The 22,137-nt window shown below is 44.8% G+C and overlaps 2 non-coding genes across 2 annotated transcripts; one reads left to right on the forward strand and one right to left on the reverse strand.

Moving 5' to 3' along the window:
- Window positions 1-379: 379 nt before the first annotated feature.
- TRNAP-AGG (transfer RNA proline (anticodon AGG)) lies at window positions 380-451 on the forward strand. The gene has a single exon. It is a non-coding gene; the product is annotated as a tRNA-Pro (tRNA).
- Window positions 452-17,247: 16,796 nt separating this feature from the next.
- On the reverse strand, window positions 17,248-17,322 carry TRNAI-GAU (transfer RNA isoleucine (anticodon GAU)). The gene has a single exon. It is a non-coding gene; the product is annotated as a tRNA-Ile (tRNA).
- Between the last annotated feature and the right edge of the window lie 4,815 nt (window positions 17,323-22,137).

Below are 22,137 nucleotides of genomic sequence, written 5' to 3' on the forward strand. Positions count from 1 at the left end.
ACTGTCTAACCATCTCATCCTTTGCTGTCCCCTCCTTCTTTTACCTTCAGTTTTTTCCCAGTGAGTGTCCCCTTCTTATTTGGTTGTCAAAGTATTTGAGCTTCAGTTTCAGTATCAGACCTTCCAGGGAACAGTCAAGGTTGATATCCTTTAGAATTGACTGATTTGATCTCCTTGCCATCCAAGGGACTCTCGAGAGTCTTCTCCAGCACCACAGTTTGAAAGCATCTATTCTTGGCCTTCCTTATGATCCAGCTCTCACAGCCATACATTACTACTGGGAACACCATTGCTTTGATTATACAGACTTTTGTCAGCAGTGTGATGTCTCTACTTGTTATTATGCAGCCTAGGTTTGCCATAGCTTTCCTTCCTGGGAGGAACGCTGGCTCAGTGGTAGAGCATCTGCTTAGGAAGCAGAAGGTCCCAGGTTCAATCCCTGGCATCTCCAAAAAAAGGGTCCGGGCAAATAGGTGTGAAAATCCTCAGCTCGAGACCCTGGAGAGCCTCTGCCAGTCTGAGAAGACAATACTGACTTTGATGGACCAGGGGTCTGATTCAGTAGAAGACAGCTTCATACGTTCATATGTTCCCAAGGAGCAGGCGTCTTTTAATTTCATAGCACTGGTATTATTGCTTCAAAATACAGAGGCTCCCTTTAGTTGTCACAGCTAGTAGCCACCGATGGGATCTGCCATCGTGAATCTGCCACCATTCATGGAAACAAAATAATCTAAGCAGGGATGGAATTCTAGCAGGAACGCCTTTGCATATTAGGTCGTGAATCTGCCACCATTCATGGAAACAAAATAATCTAAGCAGGGGTGGAATTCTAGCAGGAGCTTTGCATATTAGGTCACACACCCCTGATGTAGCCAATCCTCCAAGAGCTTGCAAGACTCTTTTTCGTAGGCTGTTGGGGGATCGGCTATATCAGGGGTGTGAGAACTAATATGCAAAGGAAGTCCTGCTAGAAGTGTTTTTGGATCACCCCACCTCTAGATAAATCTATAAGCATATTTCAAGACGATCTGCACATTGATATAAAACCTTCATAAAATATATGATTCAGTGCCGCCTCAACCATCCCCGTGAGCCAGTATTCCTTCCGGTAATAGAACCCCCTATTTAGATGTGTTCAATCTTGTTGAAACTCAGCAGACAAACCACAAGAGTTGTTGCTGTACAAGACAAAAGGCACTGCAAGCCTAATTGCTTCCTTTCTATTTATAATATTATTTTCAACTCTATTTCCTTCTCTTCCCCTGGGCCAAAGCTGCAATGTTATTTGGAAGGTGTGCAGCAGAGATGGCGGGTGTCTGTTCTAATTACTTGGAATTCAAAGTTAGATCGGTGTGTGTGGGTGTACCAATTTCAAGTTGTCAAAAAGTGGCAAATGAAGCAAAGATTTTGTTGTTGTTGTGTTGTTAAGTAGATTTCATACATATTCGGAATGCACTATGGCGAATGCTAGCAAGGATGTCATGGGATGTAAGTGATTTTTAATTAGTGAATTCTTGACATCCCAGTGTTTGTGAAGCTCACCTTTTAAGGTATCTATCAGTTGTAAAACAATGCTATGATGCATGACATCCAATTATATTAGCAAGATAAGCAGCATAATGTGGATGGATGAAAAACTTTAAAAATGATTCATTAAACTGTTTATGACTTCTAATATACTGGAGGCCTGAGCTCAGACGGCTTCACATCTGCACAGCGATGGTGGCTGTGGACTGGTGGCTGTCAAGAATTCATTTTGTCACGGGCACTTCCATTTTGGTCCAGACTCTTGTAGGCACAATACTGTGTTGCTATACTGTGTTGCTATACTTGCTTGCTTGCTAATCAATTGTGTTTTGTCTGTAACAAAGTACAAGTCACATTTCCCCACCCTGAGGTATGTTGGCACTGAAGGTCAACTGCAACTCAGAGACTTTCATTTTGGGGTAACCGGCTTCAGCTAAAAAGGATAACGGAGGGGGGAGGTATGCTTTGTTGGCAGAGAAAAAGGTGCTCAGTGCTTCAAACTAGTAATGGTCCGGGCCCTAATGCATAATTATCTGTCTGAGACTAATTCCTCACCGGCATTGGCTCTGCTCCTGCGCTTCTCCTTGCATTGGCACACGCTGTCGATTCTCCACCAGTCGCTCCGCAGCACGTCTTGCTTCCGGGCTCCTTCCCACTCCCATCGTTGCAACTGGAACGCCAAAAAGCCAGCATCCTGTTGCTGCAATGGTAATAGGAAGTAACCACGATGTAAGAGTTGCCCGTGGAGCAACTAGCGGGGAATCCATGACTTGAGCCGGTGCAGGGAGAAGCGCAGGCGTGGAGCAAATGCCCATGAGGAAACAGGTTGAGTCTGGGGGACTCAGTTTCACCAAGACGCCATCTTGGAACTGTAACATCTTCATTCATTGAATAAACTTTATATCATTTCACCACAGAGATCTTCATTGGTGGGGATTGTGTAGCACCTGACAGTGTCTCTCAAGAAGCACTCCCGTCTTTTGAAAAAAAAAAAAGAAGAAGAACAAATATCTAATAGTTCTTTCAGTTGTGGCATAGGAGGTTCTTGTTCAGAGCTGGAAAGTGTCAACGATCCCTCGGAGTGCGCCCCAACTCACTGCATGCCTCAAACAGCTCTTTTGGATCTCATCCCTTAACGGTCTGGGACCTGTACACCTTTGGGGCCACCTCTCCTAGTATACCCCCAGGAAAGTCTTCTGCTCTGTTGACCAACATCTGCTGGTGGTCCCTGGCCTGAGAGATGTCTGCAGGGCCAGGCCTGCCACTAGGTAAACTAGGCGATTTCCTAGGGTGCCGGCCTTCTGAAACCATAGAGCAGGGGTGTTGAATTCATTTGTTATGAGGACTGGATCTAACAGAAATGAGACTTTGTAGGGCCCGGCCATGTGTGTACCTATTTAAGATTAGGTAGCAGAGAATAAATGTTATAAAGACACACACAAACACAAAGTTTTTTTGTTTTTTGTTTTTTTTAAAAAAAACCCAACAACTTAAAACATGCTTAAAACTGTCAAGCATGCGGGTTCAATGACGAGTCGAAGTTGATACAAAGACTACATTTATTGATAGACCGATACTTTGGCCGAAGCCGTTCCTTGAGAAGAATGAAACCGATACATTGATACAAAACTCTTAAGGCTTACCTCAAAGGGATTCCAAAGGTGGGGGGATGTGGGAGAGTGTTCACACATAGAATATCAAAACTACATACATTCCCAGGGCGTTATCAGACATTCGTCCTTGCTAAGCCCAGATGGTTCATCCTCCCGGAGGAGAATTCATGGGAAGGTGCTGATTACTTCGTTCCCTTCACACTACTTCTAATTAAACAGCCATAAAGTGGAATGAAAGCCAGGAAGGAATAATAAACTAACAACATTTGGTTCTCGGGGACATTTCCCAGACCTGCCTCTGGCAAGGCCCTAAAACCATTAGTTATTGATCAGAATTAGCCATGCTTGACAAAAACATTAGCACTTGTTGGTCTTAAAAGTGTTAACTCCAGGACCAAGAGGGGGAGGAGCCTCAGCCAATAGAAGAAATGGAGGCTTGGCTCAGTAGCTCTGCTGCGCGATTGAAAGAGCCTGGCAAAGCGAGCTCTGCCTCCCCCCTTCCTACCCAAGGGATAGGTTCAATCCCTGGCATCCCTGGCCTCAGCCAATGGAGAAAACAGAGGTTTCACTCTGTAGCACCTGTGCAATTCAGCAAGCCTTGAAAAGTAAGCTGTGATGCAGACGGAAGCAAGATATTGGGAGAAGGAAGCAGATGACAGCCAGTTGCTCAGGGGGCTGATAGGAGCCCTTCGGGGGCCTCATTTGGCCCCAGGCTGCATGTTTGAAACCCCTGCCATAGAGAAACCATAGAGTTCCCCTCCCAAATTGCTAGAGTGTCCAGGAAAATCACAGAGTTTCCCCAGAAGCTCCTAGAGCAGCCAGTGTGTGACGTCGCCGGTGTGATGACATCAGTTGTGAGTGACGTCATCGTGCGACGTGTGCTATGCAGGTGCAAAAAAAGTCCCCTGTCAGAGGCCTCGGGGGACTTGGCAACCCTACAGGGACCTGTTCCTGACAATCTCCGATAAATGGACTTCTGGGTGGAATGGTGTAGAGCAGGGGTGTCGAACTCATTTATTATGAGGGCCAGATCTGACATAAATAAGACCTTGTTGAGCTGAGCCACGTCGGACTGGACCATGTGTGTACCTACTTAAGATTAGGCAGCAGAGATATAAACTTTTTAAATGACACAAGCACAACTAAAGATTTTATTAAAAAACTTAAAACAAAACATGCTTAAAACATTAGCACTTGTTGGTCTTAAAGGTGCTTTCTTTGTGTTTCTTCCATGGGATCCAGGGAACTGGGCAAAAGAAGCTCTGGCTCTTTCCTTCCTTTCCCAGGGGCCCTAGGAGGAAGAGGAGCCTTAACCAATGGGGGAAATCAAGGTTTTGCTCTGTAGCTCCTGTGCGACTGAGCAAGCCGTGCAAAGCAAGCTGAGATGCAGAAAAAAGCATGAGAGAGGGAGAAGGAAGCAGGCAAGAGCCAGTTGCCCGGGGGCCTGATAAGAGCTCTGCAGGGGCCCATTTGGCCCCTGGGATGAATGTTTGACACCCCTGGTGTAGTGGTTGGAATCTATTGGTGGCCCTGACCTGGATGGTCCAGGCTAGCCCCCTCTCATCAGATCTTGGAAGCTAAGCAGGGTGTGCCCTGGTTGATATTTGGATGGGAGACCCCCAAGGAGGAACAGGATTGGTAAGCAGAAGAAGGCAATGGAAAGCCACCTTTGTTCATCTCTCATCTTGAAAACCTTATGGGTTGCCTGTGAGTTGATGGTACTTTCCACCACCCGTTGGAGCTATATATTGGGGAGGGACGGTGGCTCAGTGGTAGAGCATCTGCTTGGGAAGCAGAAGGTCCCAGGTTCAATCCCCGGCATCTCCAAAAAAGGGTCCAGGCAAATAGGTGTGAAAAACCTCAGCTTGAGACCCTGGAGAGCTGCTGCCAGTCTGAGAAGACAAGGTCTGATTCAGTATAAGGCAGCTTCATATGTTCATACAATGGGATGTACCAGTGCAACAGGAAACTAGGATGCTGCTGTAAAAAAAGAGGTCATTTCCCCCGTCTCATGCCGAGGTAAGGAACATACCCCTCGCAGCTTCTGGAGAGTTATTAAAAGCCCGAGAGTTTAATCCTCTTTTATATCTGATCTTTCTACTGTGTGATAGAAATACGAAGCCTTTACCGGTGCAGGCTGGGAGTTCCGCGCAACGCTGTCGTATCGGTACGTTTCATTGGGAAATTGTTTCGTAAGAAAGAAAGAAACTACAATACAAGTTTTGAAGGCTTGTAAGGAACCTTTGGTATCTGCTGAAAGTTATTTTTTTTTTGTTGACTTGGTCCTCCCCCCCTTTACCTTAAGGTCACAGTATTGATTCTGGCAAACTACTGTAAATATTAAAACCCCAGGTCAATAAGCTTAACACTAACCTAGAAAAAACGTCAATAAATGCTTACCATCTGCAAAGCCGAAACAAGATCCTTATCCAAGGCTTGGAATGTGCACAGCTTTCTTAAAGCAGCAGTCGGTGGACAAGTGTAGGTGTATCTGTTTCCAATAGTGCTGAAAGAAATACCTAAGGCGGTGATGCTAAGCAAAAGTTTTGGAAGAAAGTTCCAGGGTAACTATTGGGACTAGCATCAGGGGATCGCAAATCTGCTGCATTCTATTTCTGTTCAGAAAGCAGAATCCATTTCTTTAAAAACTTGTCATTCTAAAACCCTTTAAAACACACACACAAATGTTTGAACATTGTCTGCTCTTAGGGCTTTTTTGTGGCAGGAACGCCTTTGCATATTAAGCCACACACCCTTGATATAGCCAATCCTGTCTGTCTATCTATCACTCAATGCACAGCAGCCAAGAAGGTCAGAGCGCCTGCTCCGGCTGCAACGCCACTGAGGATGTTCTCCGCAGCTGAGAACGAAACGTCTGGAAGAAAAACTTTCTCCAGTAGAGCCCGAAAGATTCTACAAACCCTAATCCTCCAAGAGCTTACAGAGCTCTTATTACAGGGCCTACTGTAAGCTCCAGGAGGATTGGCTACACCAGGGGTGTGTGGCCTAATATGCAAAGGAGTTCCTGCTACAAAAAAGCCCTGGCTAGCCCATGTATTCTTCCTTGAGAGCAAGAAAGTCAAATATCTTAGCAGACATTTTCCCCCAAAAATTGTTTCTATTATGATCTCTATTTTTAAAATGGTTCATGTTTTTAACTCAGGCTCTGGCCTGAAGTTAATTTCTGAAGACTATTAATAATTCCCCTGGAGGTAGTGAATTGCTTGGGAGATTGTGGATAGGGGATTAGCTGTCTGTTTATTCCTTTAGCACATATGTTTAACAAATAAGTTGGTTTATACTGTCTCTGTTTATCTTTACTCTGATCCTCTAATATTTTAAGCTGTTTGTTTCTAAACAAACATGTAACCTTTGTTTTTCTCTTTATTGCAGGGCTTGAATTCAGCAGGAGCTCACAGGAGCATGGCTCTTGAATCTCCAGCCAGGGTCTGCATGCAGTGGGGAGTTCTCTCCCCACTGCACACAGATCCCGGGAGCATATGCAAATGAGATATGCTACTGAGCTCCTGCACCTTTTTTCCTACCAAATGACCCTTGCTTTATGTCCTCATTTATGCTTTTGTTTGATATCTATCTATCTATCTATCTATCTATCTATCTATCTATCTATCTATCTATCTATCTATCTATCTATCTATCTATCTTTCTATCTATCTATCCATCCATCCATCCATCCATCTATCCATCCATCCGTCCGTCCGTCTGTCTGTCTCTATCACATCAATCATAAATTGGTTGTTATTGTTAAAATAATTTTAATTCAATAATTTTAATTTAATAATTTTAATTCAATAATTTTAATTTAATAATTTTAATTCAATAATTTTAATTTAATAATTTAATTATTTTTTTTTAAAGAGAGAGAGAGAGCCAGCAAGCCCTGTTGAACTTGGGAAGAAGAAGAGATTGAATTTATACCCCACCTTTCACTACCCAAAGGAGTCTCGGAGCGGCTTACAATTTCCTTTCCCTCCCCACAACAGACACCCTGTGAGGTAGGTGGGGCTGCAAGAGCTCTCCCTGAACTGCTTGTGAGCAGAACAGCTCTGAGAGAGAGAGAGCTATGACTGACCCAAGGTCACTCCAGCAGCTGATATGGAAAAGTGGGGAATCAAATCCATTCTCCCAGATAAGAATCTGCTCGCTTAACCACTACACCAAACTGGCTCTCTGAAACTGAAGGAATTCCAGACAGTACAACTAGAATTGCTGTGTCTCCTTGACCAATAAGCTTGCTAGCTCCAAATTGGGAAATACCTGGTGATTGTGGGGGATGCAGCCTGTGGAGGGCCTGGTTTGAGAAGGGAAGGGACTCCAATGGGGTATAATGCCATAGAGTCCACCTTCCAAAGTGGCTGTTTTCTCCAGGTGAACTGAATGCCAGGATTCACTGCCTTACTCTGCACCAAGGCTTTATCCAGCCATAACCAATAAAGTTGTGGCCATTATATTTCAACAAGGGGTCATCTGGTTTTTGCATGTATGGGAGTGCCTTCACTCTTCTTGGGCACTGGGTCTGCAAGCTCTACTACAAGGACAGTAGGTTCAGCTATGCTGCCAACTCTGCACTGGGAAATTCCTGTAGATCTGGAGGTAGAATAGGGCTGCCAAGCCCCTGGTCCTGCTGGGCCAGCAAGGGAAACCTCACCCTACATCACTGGCATGATGACGTCACTCGGAAGTGATGTCATGAAAATGGCGGCGCCCGTGCGGGGCCGTTCTAGGCGTTTCCAAGATTACTCTATGGTTTTCCCGGATACTCTAGCCATTTGGGAGGGAAAACTCTATGGTGCAATAGGTACCATAGAATTTATACCTCCCAAATGGCTAGAGCATCCGGGACTTGGCAACCCTAAGGTGGAGAGTAGGGCACAGAGATGATAGGAACCTCAGCAGAGTGTAGAGAAAGAGCCTTCTCTATTGCGGCCCCCCACTGGTGGAACCAACTCCCAGACGATGTTAGAACCTTGCGGGACCTTGCCCAGTTCCGCAAGGCCTGCAAAACAACATTATTCCGAATGGCCTTCCGCCAAAGTACATAGATGCCCAACACCACCGAATGTACGGCATGACATTTAGCGCCAAAACTGTTATTTTAAAATTGCATTAATAATTTTAAATTGTAAACTGTTTTAATTTTTAACTGATTTATTCTTGTGATTGTTCTTATTGTTTAATTCTTGCTATTACAGTGTTGTTAGCCGCCCTGAGCCCGCTTCAGCGGGGAGGGCGGGATATAAATATGAAAAATAAATAAATAACGTTAGGGCTTTTTTGTAGCAGGAAGTCCTTTGCCTATTAGGCCACACACCCCTGAAGTAGCCAATCCTCCGAGAGTTTACACAAGGCCCTGTAATGAGAGCTCTTGGAGGACTGGCTACATCAGGGGTGTGTGGCCTAATATGCAAAGGACTTCCTGCTACAAAAAAAGTCCTGTGGAATGCCATAGGCTCCCCTTTCCAAAGCAGCAGTTTTCTCCAGAAGAACTGCTCTCTGTTATCTGGAGACCAGCTATAACTCCAGGAGACCTGCAGGCCATGCTTTGAATCAATCAACTGCCAATCAAAGGCCCATCTGTGGCCCAGTAAATAACAGTATTGGTCAACCTGGTGCTCATTAAATTAAAGTTAGAATCAAGAATCATCAGCTTTTTTTAACTGGCCTCGAGAGCTGTGCCTTTGGATGTGGCACATCAGAAAACCTGATCAAGACTAAGCTATTTTCTTTCCAGCTATTGGCAACTCTCTGGCTGCAATCACACACACTTTCCAAGCACTTTCCAACTGGATTTTACCGTGGGAAATGGCAAAACCTAGCTGTAAAGTGCAGTGAAAGTGGATTGAAAGTGCATTATTTGGTGTGCATGATCACAGCCCTTAGTCTCCCAGGCATTCAGAATCACTATCCACAGGGCGAGTTGTTGTTGTTGCTGTTATTTTGTAGAAAGATCCCAGCAGGAACTTGTTTGCATATCTGGCCACACCCTCTGACATCACCATTGTTTCACACAGGGCTTGTTTGTGGGGAAAGCCCAGCAGGAACTCATTTACATATTAGGCCACACCCTCTGATGACAAACCAGCAGGAACTGTGTTCCTGCTCAAAAAAAAGAGAGAAAAAGTCCTGACTAACCAGAAATGATTTGTCAGTGAAAGAAGGACTGCAGTTGCGGGTAGGTTTTTGCAAGATCAGGCCTCAAAATCTTCTCTTCTAAATCATTGCAAGATGTTATTCCGTACTCAGGAGGAAAACCCACTGAGTTCAGTGGGACTTGCTGATGAGCACACAGCACATTGTTAAATGTGATGGATTAAAATGGGTAATTAACATGATTACATTGTTAGTTTAGTGTCTGCTATAAAAGGCACAAACTGAAAACTCAGCAAGGCAGTTTGGGTTGTCTGGGAGTCGAGTTGGAAAAGGTGTGAGTCTATAGAAAGATAATAAACAAATAAAAGTGAGGCATTATTTCCTTTTGCTTAACTATTGGTTAAGTTTCCCCAAAAGTTCTCTGATGCAGTTCTTCATATATGTAAGAATGGAGGGAATTTGGGTCAAAACCCAAACATTGTTACTAGGGCTTAAACCTGACAGAAAACATTTCTGGTACATTTCTGATTTAATTTGTTTTGGATAATTTCTTCTTCTCCTCCTCCTCCTCCTCCTTCTCCGTCTATAGTTCAATTTTGCCAGATCACAGAAACTAAGCAGGCTTGATAGTTTGAAGGGAGACCAACCAAGGAAGACTGTGCAGAGGAAGGCAATGGCAAACCACTTCTTCTCTTCCTTCTCAGGTTCCCCATAAATGAGCTGTGATTTGATGCCACTTTAAACACACACAGAATGTACCATTTTAATACTTATGCTTTGTTTTTGGTTCTATTTTTAGACTTCTGGTTGGTCCAGACTTCTGGTTGCCACAGGAGGTGGTAGCAGCTACAAGCATAAATGGCTTCAAGAGGGAATCGGATAAAAACATGGAGCAGAGGTCCATCAGTGGCTATTAGTGTATTGATGGAACTCTCTGTCTGGGGCAGTGATGCTCTGTATTCTTGATGCTTGGGGGGGTGGGGCAACAGTGGGATGGCTTCTGGTGTCCTGGCTCCACTAGTAGACCTCCTGTCGGCACCTGGGGGTTTTTTGGCCACTGTGTGACACAGAGTGTTGGACTGGATGGGACATTGGCCTGATTCAACATGGCTTCTCTTATGTTCTACAACTCTAATTCCTATTGCAGCGTTCACTGAATGACCCGTCCTGCTGATTGTATTGACTCACTCTGTGTAATCTACCCATAAACCTCTCCTCCAACACCACATTTCAAATGAATCAATTTTCTTCCTCTCAGCTTTCTTCATTATTCAGCTTTCACGTCCACATACGGTAATGGAGAACATCATAGTATGAATTCTTGATCTTGGTCTCCAGTGCCAGTTTGGTGTAGTGGTGCTGAGAGCCAGTTTGGTGCAGTGGTTAAGTGTGTGGACTCTTATCTGGGAGAACCAGGTTTGATTCCCCACTCCTCCACTTGCACCTGCTGGAATGGCCTTGGGTCAGCCATAGCTCTGGCAGAGGTTGTCCTTGAAAGGGCAGCTGCTGTGAGAGCCCTCTCCAGCCCCACCCACCTCACAGGGTGTCTGTTGTGAGGGGAGAAGACATAGGAGATTGTAAGCCGCTCTGAGTCTCTGATTCAGGGAGACGGGCGGGATATAAATCTGCAATTCTTCTTCTTCTTCTTCTTCTTCTTCTTCTTCTTCTTCTTCTTCTTCTTCTTCTTCTTCTGTGACCGAGCCTTCACACCGTTCTAGTTCCTTTTTGGGTGCCCTTTCAAGTTTCAGTGTCGTTCCTGATCTCTTGGTTGCAATCTCACTTTTCTTTGGGCCAGCTGTATAACAGCCAGAATGTAAAACCAAAAGAATACAATTCAAAAGAGATCTCTGCTTCTGATTTTTCGTTTGGTCTCCATCTACATGCGTTTAAGTTCCTTCCATCCTTCTGAAGTCGGTAAAATGAGTACTCAGCTTATCAAGGAGAGCCAGTTTGGTGAAGGAGAGCCAGTTTGGTGTAGTGGTTAAGTGTGCGGACTCTTATCTGGGAGAACCAGGTTTGATTCCTCACTCCTCCACTTGCACCTGCTGGAATGGCCTTGGGTCAGCCATAGCTCTGGCAGAGGTTGCCCTTGAATGGGCAGCTGCTGTGAGAGTCCTCTCAGCCCCACCCACCTCACAGGGTGTCTGTTGTGGGGGAGGAAGATAAAGGAGATTGTGAGCCACTCTGAGACTCTGAGACTCAGAGTGGAGGGTGGGATATAAATCCAATATCTTCATCTTCTTCTTCAAAGATTTCAGGTTTTCACAGCTGGTAACATCATTAGGGTTTGTAGAATCTTTTGGGCTGAAGTGCCGTGTTCTACTGGAGAACACGTTTTCTGGAAGGAAAACTTTCTCCAGTAGAACATGGCACTTCAGCCCGAAAGATTCTACAAACCCTAATAGTACTCAGCTTGTTGGGGGTAAAGAATGTAAAACCAAAAGGATACAATTCAAAAGAGATCTCTGCTTCTGAATTTCCGTTTGGTCTCCAATAACATGAGTTTGAGTCCCTTCCATCCTTCTGAAATTGGTAAAATGAGAACCCAGCTTGCCGGGGGGAGGGCAATGTAGATGACTGGGGAAGGCAATGGCAAACCACCCGATAAAACGTCTGCCGTGAAAACATCGTGATGTGACATCACCCCAGAATCGGAAATGACCGGTGCTTGCACAGGGGACTACTTTTACCTTTTTTCTTTTTGCTCCCTGTGCAAGCAACAGACTTTTTATGGGGTGGTTTGCCATTGCTTTCCCCAGTCATCTACAGTTTACCCCCAAACCACCCCGTAAAAGTCTGCCAAAAAAATGTCCTGATGTGATGTCACCCCATGGGTCAGGAACAGCCCAGTGCTTGCACAGGGGACTACCTTTACCTTTTACATGTGAAATATAAAACTGGCAACACTGCTTTAACAGACTGCAGAAATGTCACCAGTTTCCCTCTTGAGTAGATCTGATAATGAATCTGATGGAATGATCGTTACAGAGAACATAGGCTACGGCCCAAATTAAATCGTCCTCTGTGAGTGGCAGTCGCAATAGCAAAGCATAAACATTTATCCACTATTTTATCTGTTCTTGTGGCAGCCTTATTTTACATCAGAGGCAGAGAATGAAGGTCCTTCTTGCCTTCCCCTATAAACTCAGTATACTACAAAGGCAGATAAGTTCAACATAAAATGAGGATTTGAAGCATCACATTATCCTGGAATCCGACAGGTAGAAGAAGGAGGAGAAGACGGAAAAGGAGAAGGAGAAGGAGGAGACAGTAGATTTATACCCCGCCCTTTTCTCTGAATCAGTTTCAGAGTGGCTTACAATCTCCTTTATCTTCTTCCCCCACAACAGACACCCTGTGAGGTAGCTGGGGCTGAAAGAGCTCTCACAGAAGCTGCCCTTTCAATGGCTGACCCAAAGGCCATTCCAGCAGCTGCAAGTGGAGGAGTGGAGAATCAAACCCCGGTTCTCCCATATAAGAGTCTGCATACTTAACCACTACACTAAACACCCCCTCCCCTTTTGCTGGGCAACCAACTGCATGAACTAAAGGGACACTTTATTCTACAGCATCCCAGGCCCTTAATATCAGGTGACAGCCCCACAGGAAGCCCCCATGCTCGCCGGCCTGCTTGATTCAGCTAATGGCTGCTATGCAACTACTATCGCAGTCACAGAAGAGCTGCAATCAAGAAATAACTTCCGAATTGGCGCCGAAACCAGGGCAACCTTCCCAAATCAAACTTTAGACTGGCACAAGATCATCAGCCGAAGAAAAGCCAACGGAACCAATGTGAATGAGCCATTTCCTATTTACCACTGCTTTCTCATGCACGTTCAGTAAATAGAAACAGCACTCAAATGTAAACCCACTCAATGGTTTTCATAATGAATTATTTACCCGGCCCTATTGATCATAAAATGTACAGTCCCTCTCCCGAGACGAGAGAAAGAGAGGAAGATTTAAATTTGTTCTCCTCCACAGCAGAAATGTTGCTTTCGTAGCTTTGTCTCAACATTGATCATTTTCTTTTTTTTGTTACGTGTGGCATTCGAATCCATTAGAATGGTCTACAAATTACTGAGCATATTCTAAAGATCAACAGCAGAAACCATTAAAATAAATAGCTCCTCAGGATCTGCGAAGCCCTTGCAACAGTGGCCTTTAAACTGTCTAAATCCAGGATACATATGGGATGTAGGCTTGCCATATGTCCCCCCTCCCCATAACAGATAAACCCCCGTCCTTGGTCCCAATTCCTTGCCCTCCAGAAACTGAGCAGAAGAAAAAAAAATGGCCAAAAAAGGCCTCCATAGTGCCACTCTAGGATCCCCACCCTGTTTTTATGGCATTTACCATAGAGATTAGGGGAAATATCTAGAGTGTCATCCAGATGTATTATCGCATCATCCCCAAACTCCACCCCTCCAGGCACTGCCCTCACAATCTAGCATTTTTTTGGCCGGGCTAGCAACCCTAACAGATCATAACAAAAAAGAGGTGGAACAAGAGTTGTGTGGCATCAAGATCAAGCGAGCCAAGGACTGGAAACACAAGCCGAGCACCAGGAGTGGTGAACAAGGAAAGATACAGTTCCATGGAGGAATTCTTTTCAGCCATTGAGGCCTTGCCTCACCATCCAGCAGCTCCTCTTGACATGTGTGCACCTCTCAGTGGGCAGAAGCAGTGATGTCCTTGCCCTCTGTGTCCACACTAGCAGCAGATCCTTCCAAACGGCAGCAAAAATAATGGCGTCTCCAGAGAAGGTCATTAGACAGGAGGTGGTGCACTAGGATGAAACGGAGAATCCAGAATCATACAAGGGGCTGGGCCAGATGACCCTGGAGGTCCCATAAGAGCATAAGAACATCAGAGAAGCCATGTTGGATCAGGCCAATGTCCCATCCAGTCCAACACTCTGTGTCACACAGTGGCCAAAAACAACCAGATGCCATCAGGTGGTCCATCAGTGGGGCCAGAACACTAGAAGTCCTCTCACTGTAGCTCCTCCCAAGCACCAAGAATACAGAGTATCACTTGCCCCAGACAGAGAGTTCCAACAATACACTGTGGCCAATAGCCACTGATGGACCTCTGCTCCAGATGTTTATCCAATCCCCTCTTGAAGCTGGCTCCAACTCTATAATTCTATGATCTCAGACCACTGCTTTAAAATAACATGCAAAGCACTACTTGCTTTTTGCTATGGACTGTGAAAAGACCTGCAAAACCATGGTTGCTCGTGCACCATCTTCCAAAAATAACTTTGGATTGTGTAGTTTCTCCCCCCCCCCCCCGCCCCTGCTTCATTAGTGAGCAAACATGTCCTAGAAATCAATTATAGCGGTCTCATCCTGAGAGCCTGCAGAGTTTGCTCACTCTTATCTTTTGGTCTTTCTTTCCCATGAGCTATATGTACAATCTTACAATCCCACATGACAGTTGAGCTTTTTTGTTTACAAGATTGAATATTATCCCCACAATGGTTTTACAGGGGAGACTTTTGAATCTGCCCTTGTGACAGTTCAGACATATCCTTCCACACCCTGCTGAAACAAAGGCTTTTTAAGAATATAAGGGATCACTATATTAAACATTTAATCAACCACACACACACCCCTACACTCTAGAAACCCTGGCTCTTTTGCGGAGTGATAACGATCCTAAGTTTATTGCAAAATTTGTCTGAGTTCTTTTGACCCTTGCATCAAAACATAAGAAGCAAGTATCTGCTGCTTCTCCAGGTCTGTGAATGAATACAGCTAGATCCAAGTGGGCAGCTGTGTTGGTCTGAAGCAGTTGAACTAAACAGGAGTCAAGTTGCACCTTTAAGACCAACAAAGTTTTATTTAGAACATATGAAGCTGCCTTATACTGAATCAGACCTTTGGTCCATCAAAGTCAGTATTGTCTTCTCAGACTGGCAGCGGCTCTCCAGGGTCTCAAGCTGAGGTTTTTCACACCTATTTGCCTGGACCCTTTTGAGTTGGAGATGCCAGGGATTGAACCTGGGACCTTCTGCTTCCCATGCAGATTCTCTACCACTGAGCCACCATCCCTCCCCAAGTCCCTCCCCAACGTCCCTCCCCAACGTAAGCTTTCGTGTGCTCTCTAAGCATCAGACGAGGGGATCGGGTACAAACTGCTTGTATTTCAGCCCCCAATACCCGAAAGCTTACGTTCTCAATAAAACTGGGTTGGTCTTAAAGGTGGGACTTGACTCCTGTGAATGAATGCACACGAAAGCTTACGTTCTCAATAAAATTGGGTTGGTCGTAAAGGTGGGACTTGACTCCTGTGAATGAATGCATTTCTAAAGGTATAAAAGGAAAGGAATGAGGATTTCAAATTTGAAAGTTCAAATTCAAAAGTTCAAGGGTTTGCTGTTTGCAAGTGATTTGACTAAAGAAAGGAGCACGTAAATAATTTGAGGCGGTTGTAGCTTTGCAGGTGATTTGACTCTTGAATCTGTAGTTAGGGGATGCTTTAACAGGCCATTTATAAGTTTGCCAGTTATGAGTACAAGGGACCTTGCCACAGTAAAGGAGGCTAGACTAAATACACTTCAGAAAACTCTGAACCTGTCAAATTCCAGCTGTACAGACTGATAGAGACCTTAGTTATCATGCGATGAAAGCAGAGTCCTAAGCAGACTCTGGAGATATTACTTCAGCGCACTTTTTAAAAAAAGTAAAGGCAGTCTCCTATGCAAGCACTGGGTCATTACCGACCCATGGGGTGACGTCACATCATGACATTTTCTTGGCAGGCTTTTTACAGAGTGGTTTGCCATTGCCTTCCCCAGTCTACACTTTACACCCAGCAAGCTGGGTACTCATTTTACCGACCTCGGAAGGATGGAAGGCTGAGTCAACCTTGAGCCTGCTACCTGAACCCAGCTTCCGCAGGGATTGAACTCAGGCCATCAGTACTGCAGCTTTACCACTCTGCACCATGGGGCTCCATTTAATGTACTTAGAAGGATGTAACTCTGCTGAGGATTGCTCTGATAGTGGCATACTGGAACATTCAAAGAACAAAACAGGAGTCGATTGCACCTTTAAGACCAACTTAATTTTATTCAGAATGTAAGCTTTCACGTGCATGCACACTTCTTCAGATGTGGACTGAGGTACAGTAAGCAGAACCACATATAGCTGGTGGGGTTTGGAATGCAAAGTAGTACAAAGTTAGAATCCAATAGCAGAATAGTAAAAGTAACAAATTCAGAAAACCTTTGATCTGGGTTGCATTAGCGTGGGAAACCATAAAACAGTAACATGTCAGAATGCAAAAATGCCTGTTAATTATTCTATTGCTAATAAACCTGGGTCAAAATGAGGGCATTTCTTTCCCAGAAGTTTTTCCTGTCCAACTAATTTACCTTTTAGCATGTAACATAAATATATACATCATTCTAGTTGGCCGTTAGGAAAAAAAATACATTAAAATATAGTGGAAGATGGGTTTAGTAAATGGATTAAATGAAGTCAGGATTTGATCAAGTGTGCCTGTACTTTTGCCCTTAAAATATTGAAAGTAGGTGCATTGTAATTCAGAGACTGATGCTCAGCCACTCGTTGTGTATCTTTTAAAGTTCAAGAAGCCGAGACGGATCAGAGCATCAAATCATCGCAGGAAAACACCCTTTAATTCACTTTAAAAGTGTTGAAGTTTTATGCTTCAAAAGGTTATGCGGTCTTTCCATAAATTAAATCTGGGGAAACATCAGATTTATTAAAATGTACCTTTTGGCTTCATGATCATTCTTTCCTTGGTAATTTGGGTCCGCAGCAATTCATCCTGGGTCTAGTGTCATAATCAAAGTTTGAGTCCAGTGGCACTGTTAAGACCACATGAACATATGCAGCTGCCTTATACTGAATCAGTCCCTGGGTCCATCAAAGTCAGCATTGTCTACTCAGACTGGCAGCGGCTCTCCAGGGTCTCAAGCTGAGGTTTTTCACGCCTATTTGCCTGGACCCTTTTTAGTTGGAGATGCCAGGGATTGAACCTGGGACCTTCTGCTTATCAAGCAGATGCTCTACCACTAAGCCACCATCCCTCCCCTAAACAGAGTTTTATTCAAGGTGTAAGTTTTTGTGGGCATGCATACTTCTTCAGATACGGTGAAATGGAAACTACCGGTCTATATGTATAGGTAGAAGGGTGAGTAGTAAATTAGCAAACAATGTAATGAATATGGAGGAATTAAAAATGTGAGAATTGGAGACTGATGGGCAGATGTATCGTTAATACTGAGAAAGAGGGATGGGAAGTATTCCCATGACTTTCCAACCTTCTAAAAGTTATAGTAACTTACAACCACTGTAATTACAAAATTTATAGCTTTAACATGTGCAAATTACACTTCTGGAAAATGAAACATGAGTGAGAGAAGAAGAACAAAACACCTAAATAAATATTTTCAAAAGTTCAACAATACTGTTTGCAGGGCTTTTTTTTTGTAGCAGGAACTCCTTTGCATATTAAGTCACCCACCCCTTATGTAGCCAATCCTCCAAGAGCTTACAGTAAGCCCTGTAATAAAAGTTCTGAAAACTCTTGGAAAGGAAAAGGAAGGAAAGGTCCCTGTGCAAGCACCAGTCGTTTCCAACTCTGGAGTGACGCTGCTTTCACAACGTTTTCACGGCAGACCTTTTTACAGGGTGGTTTGCCGTTGCCTTCCCCGGTCATTACACTTCCCCCCCAGCAAGCTGGGTACTCATTTTACCGACCTCGGAAGGATGGAAGGCTGAGTCAACCTCAAGCTGACTACCTGAACCAGTTTCTGCTGGGATCGAACTCAGGTGGTAAGCAGAGGGCTCCAACTGCAGTACTACAGCTTTACCACTCTGCATCACGGGGTTGGCTAAAGCAGGGGTGTGTGACCTAAGATGCAAATGAGTTCCGGCTACAAATAAAGCCCTAACTGTTTCAATCCTGAAGTCTTTTTTTTTGTAGAAGGTGCAAGTTCCAAACTCCCATGGAAGAAACGCTATTGAAGACAGCCTCCAGAACATCAAGTGCAACTGGTCAATGTCAGTCGGCCATGAAAGATTCTTAGATGTGCAGTATATTTCCTTTTTTTAATTATTAATATGTGCTCAACAAGGTTTCCAGAATATTCAGAACCCGTTTTTGCCTCCCTGGGTTTCTCTAAGCTCCGATTATAACAAGACGCTTCAAAAAAGATCCATAGTTTCAGTTTTTCACAGTTCCAGACAGGTTACCTCCCTTAGAGCAGGGGTGTTGAACTCAGCTGACTGGGGGCGGGAAGGAGTCTGGGAAAGTGGAAGAACCCCCGCTGGGACCTGGGAATTGGCAAGCCTAGCCCTGAGTAAACTAGTCCATGATGGGCCTATCTTGAATTCCATTGTAGCAGGAATCATTTTAACAGAGGCATTCCTTTCTGCACATGAGGGCTGGATCTGATATAAATGAGACCTTGTTGGGCTGGGCCAGGCCATATCGGACTGGCCCGTGTGCATACCTATTTAAGATTAGATAGCAGAGATATAAACTTTTAAAAGGACACAGACAAACATGACTTAAAAAAAAACACCGGGGGAGGAGCATCAACTAATGGAGAAAACTGAGGTTTTGCTCTGTAGCTCCTGTGCAATTGAGCAAGCCTGGCAAAGCAAGCTGAGATTCAGAAGGAAGCAAGAGAGAAAGAGAAGGAAGCAGACAAGAGCCAGTTGCTCGGGGAGGGGGGGGGCTGAAAGGAACCTTCGGAGGGCCTGATTCAGCCCTGGGCCACAAGTTTGACACCCCTGACTTAGAGTCTTTCTTCCCATCAGAGCTGCCAATAGGCCTGAAAAATATGCCCTATCCCTTTAACAGAGGCTTGATGTGTGGAAACAGGCAAATGAATGTATCTGTTTATTAAAGGGACAGGACAATTTCCCCTAGGCAACCCTACTTCCAAGGGTGCAATTTCCTGCAGGGGAAATTGTCTGGAGAGTAGGGAGAATTCTGGGAGAATTCCAGGCAATCCCGAACGTTGTTAATCCTAATGAGACCACAAGATAAAAATAAATTGGTAGGCTGGGTCCCTTAAAATAGCTTAGGCCCATCATAAGAACATAAGAGAAGCCATGTTGGATCAGGCCAATGGCCCATCCAGTCCAACACTTTGTATCACACAGTGGTCAAAAATTTATATATATATATATACACATACACACACACATACACACTGTGGCTAATAGCCACTAATGGACCTCTGCTCCATATTTTTATCTAACCCCCTCTTGAAGCTGGCTATGCTTGTAGCCGCCGCCACCACCTCCTGTGGCAGTGAATTCCACATGTTAATCATCCTTTGGGTGAAGAAGTACCTCCTTTTATCCATTCTAACCCTACTGCTCAGCAATTTCATTGAATGCCCACGAGTTCTTGTATTGTGAGAAAGGGAGAAAAGGACTACTTTCTCCATCCCATGCATAATCTTGTTAACCTCTATCATGTCACCCCGCAGTCGACGTTTCTCCAAGCTAAAGAGCCCCAAGCATTTTAACCTTTCAACCCCCTTTCCAACAGTGTGACCCCTCCATTGGAGGGCTCCCAATCTGTCCCCTCTGCTTACCACCACTCTGAACAAGTAGTAACATTGCTGCTGGTCTTTTTGCTTTTTTCTCCCCCTTTCCCTAATTCAGCGTGCGGAGCAAGATAGGGGGAGAGGCAAAATGTCCCTGTCTCTCTGAGAGAGCAGCACATAAGAAAGGGGCAGGAGGTTAGTTTGTGGAACTCAAGGCAGTTTACAGGGCTGAGAGCCCAGGGCCACCAAACCGAGTGCTCCCCCCTTGACTATGGCCCTGAGTAGGGTTGCCAAGTCCAATTCAAGAAATATCTGGGGACTCTGGGGGTGGAGCCAGGAGACTTTGGGGGCAGAGCCAGGAACAAGGGTGTGACAAGCATAATTGGACTCTAAAGGAGTTCTGGCCATCACATTTAAAGGGACAGCACAACTTTTTAAATGTCTTCCTCCCATAGGAAATAATGAAGGATAGGGGCACCTTCTTTTGGGGCTCATAGAATTGGACCCCCTGGTCCAATCGTTTTGAAAATTTGGGGGCACTTTGGGGAGAGGCATTAGATACTATACTGAAAATTTGGTGCCTCTACCTCAAACAACAGCTCCCCCAGAGCCCCCGAAACCTCCAGATCAATTCCCCATTATATCCTATGAGAATTGATCTCCACATAGGGAATAATGAAGTGCTCAGTAGACGTTTCCCTCCCCCCTCCCCCCGTTTCTGGTGACTCTGAAGCGAGGGCTTGGCCTCTCTACTCACGAGTTGCTGCCAACTTCTTCCAAGTAACAGACACCCCATCCCAAGAGGAAGCCTTTCCATCAGAGACTGAAGCCTCTGGAGGTGAAAAGGCACATGGTCCTCTGAGGGCGGGGCTTCCCCCCACCGGCCAGCTGACTGGGGGTGGGAAGGAGCCTGGGAAAGTGGAAGAACCCCTGCTGGAACTGGGAATTGGCAAGCCTAGCCCTGAGTAAACTAGTCTGTGATGGGCCTATCTTGAATTCCATTGTAGCAGGAAACATTTTAACAGAGGCATTCCTTTCTGCCCATGAGCAAAGGAAGAGTGGACTTTTTAGATAAAAGCATGCCACAGTGGCATTGCAGCCAAGACGTTTCTAACTATTAAACAAAGTACTTACATTAGAAATAATCAGCCTTTTAACAAGTACATGCTGCTCTATTCATTCCGGCACTTTTTTCATTGATAAAGTTTTAAAATTTTAATGTAATTGAATGATCAGCGAAAAAAGGCCACTTTGTTTACAGGTTTCCGAGGCTTCTTTGAGACCTACACAAACAGGCTCTGGGAATTATCCCCAGGCGCTGACAGTTGGAGCTGTTTCTCTGAGGTAAAGTGGAAATCTCTGAGATAGCAAGAGAATGCACAGCCCGCTAATACTCCTGGAAAAAAAAACACACCTTGAATGGTGAACTCAGTTACTTTCCACCTATTAAGGAAGTGTATCATAAACCTAAATGATTAAAGCCAAGAAGTATGCATTGTCTCCCTGGAAAACAAATATCCCAAGCCTTGAAAGGTGCTCTCTTTAAGAGTCTGATCGGCGGAAAGATCAATAAGGCAGGCTGTTGTACCGTTTTAAAAAGATTATAACCCAACAAGACAGTGTGGTGCTTAAGCCTGAAATGTGCACTGGATTATTTTACACGGCAGACTAGAAAAAGAAGATAAAGGAACCATTCTTATCCAGCTTTGCTTAGGGCTATACAAAGGGGGGGGGGGGCAGAATAATATTGCGGTTCAGTGTATGAAGCAAAAACAGGGCTTTATTTTTTTCTTCCTAGACAGGGTAGTCTTCTACCGTAAAGCACAGTTTTTTAAAAAGAAGAAGTCGTGTTTGTGTAGAACGTAGTGTTTGGATACCACGGATCTGTCTCTTGCTAACTAGACTTGGGGGTACAGCCTGAGAAGGGCACTGTTTGAGAAGGTCATAAGGCTGTCAGGTTCCCGGGTGGGACAGGGATTCACCTACTTGGGAGGTCCCCAACCCACTGGCCCAGAGTGGGCCAGCGGGGGGATCCCCACCCAACATCGCCAGTGCAATGACATCACTCACAAGTGACGTCATTGCACCAGCAACATTGCTCATTGGCTGCTCTAGGAGCGTCATGGAAAACTCTATGGTTTTCCTGGATGCTCTGGCAATTTGGGAGGAAAACTCTATAGTACTATGGGGGTGTAGAAAGTCACTCTCTTCTCCCTTCCTCTGGAATCTGGTTTGGAATGGCAGGTTTGCTGGTCTACAAATAAAGCCAATACTACAAAAATGTCATAATGTTCTCTGCTCCAATGTTCTCTGCTCCAAAGTGAACAAACCCATGTAAGT

This window comes from Heteronotia binoei, chromosome 9 (genome assembly GCF_032191835.1).
Source record: "Heteronotia binoei isolate CCM8104 ecotype False Entrance Well chromosome 9, APGP_CSIRO_Hbin_v1, whole genome shotgun sequence".
In the NCBI taxonomy this organism is placed as follows: domain Eukaryota; kingdom Metazoa; phylum Chordata; class Lepidosauria; order Squamata; family Gekkonidae; genus Heteronotia; species Heteronotia binoei.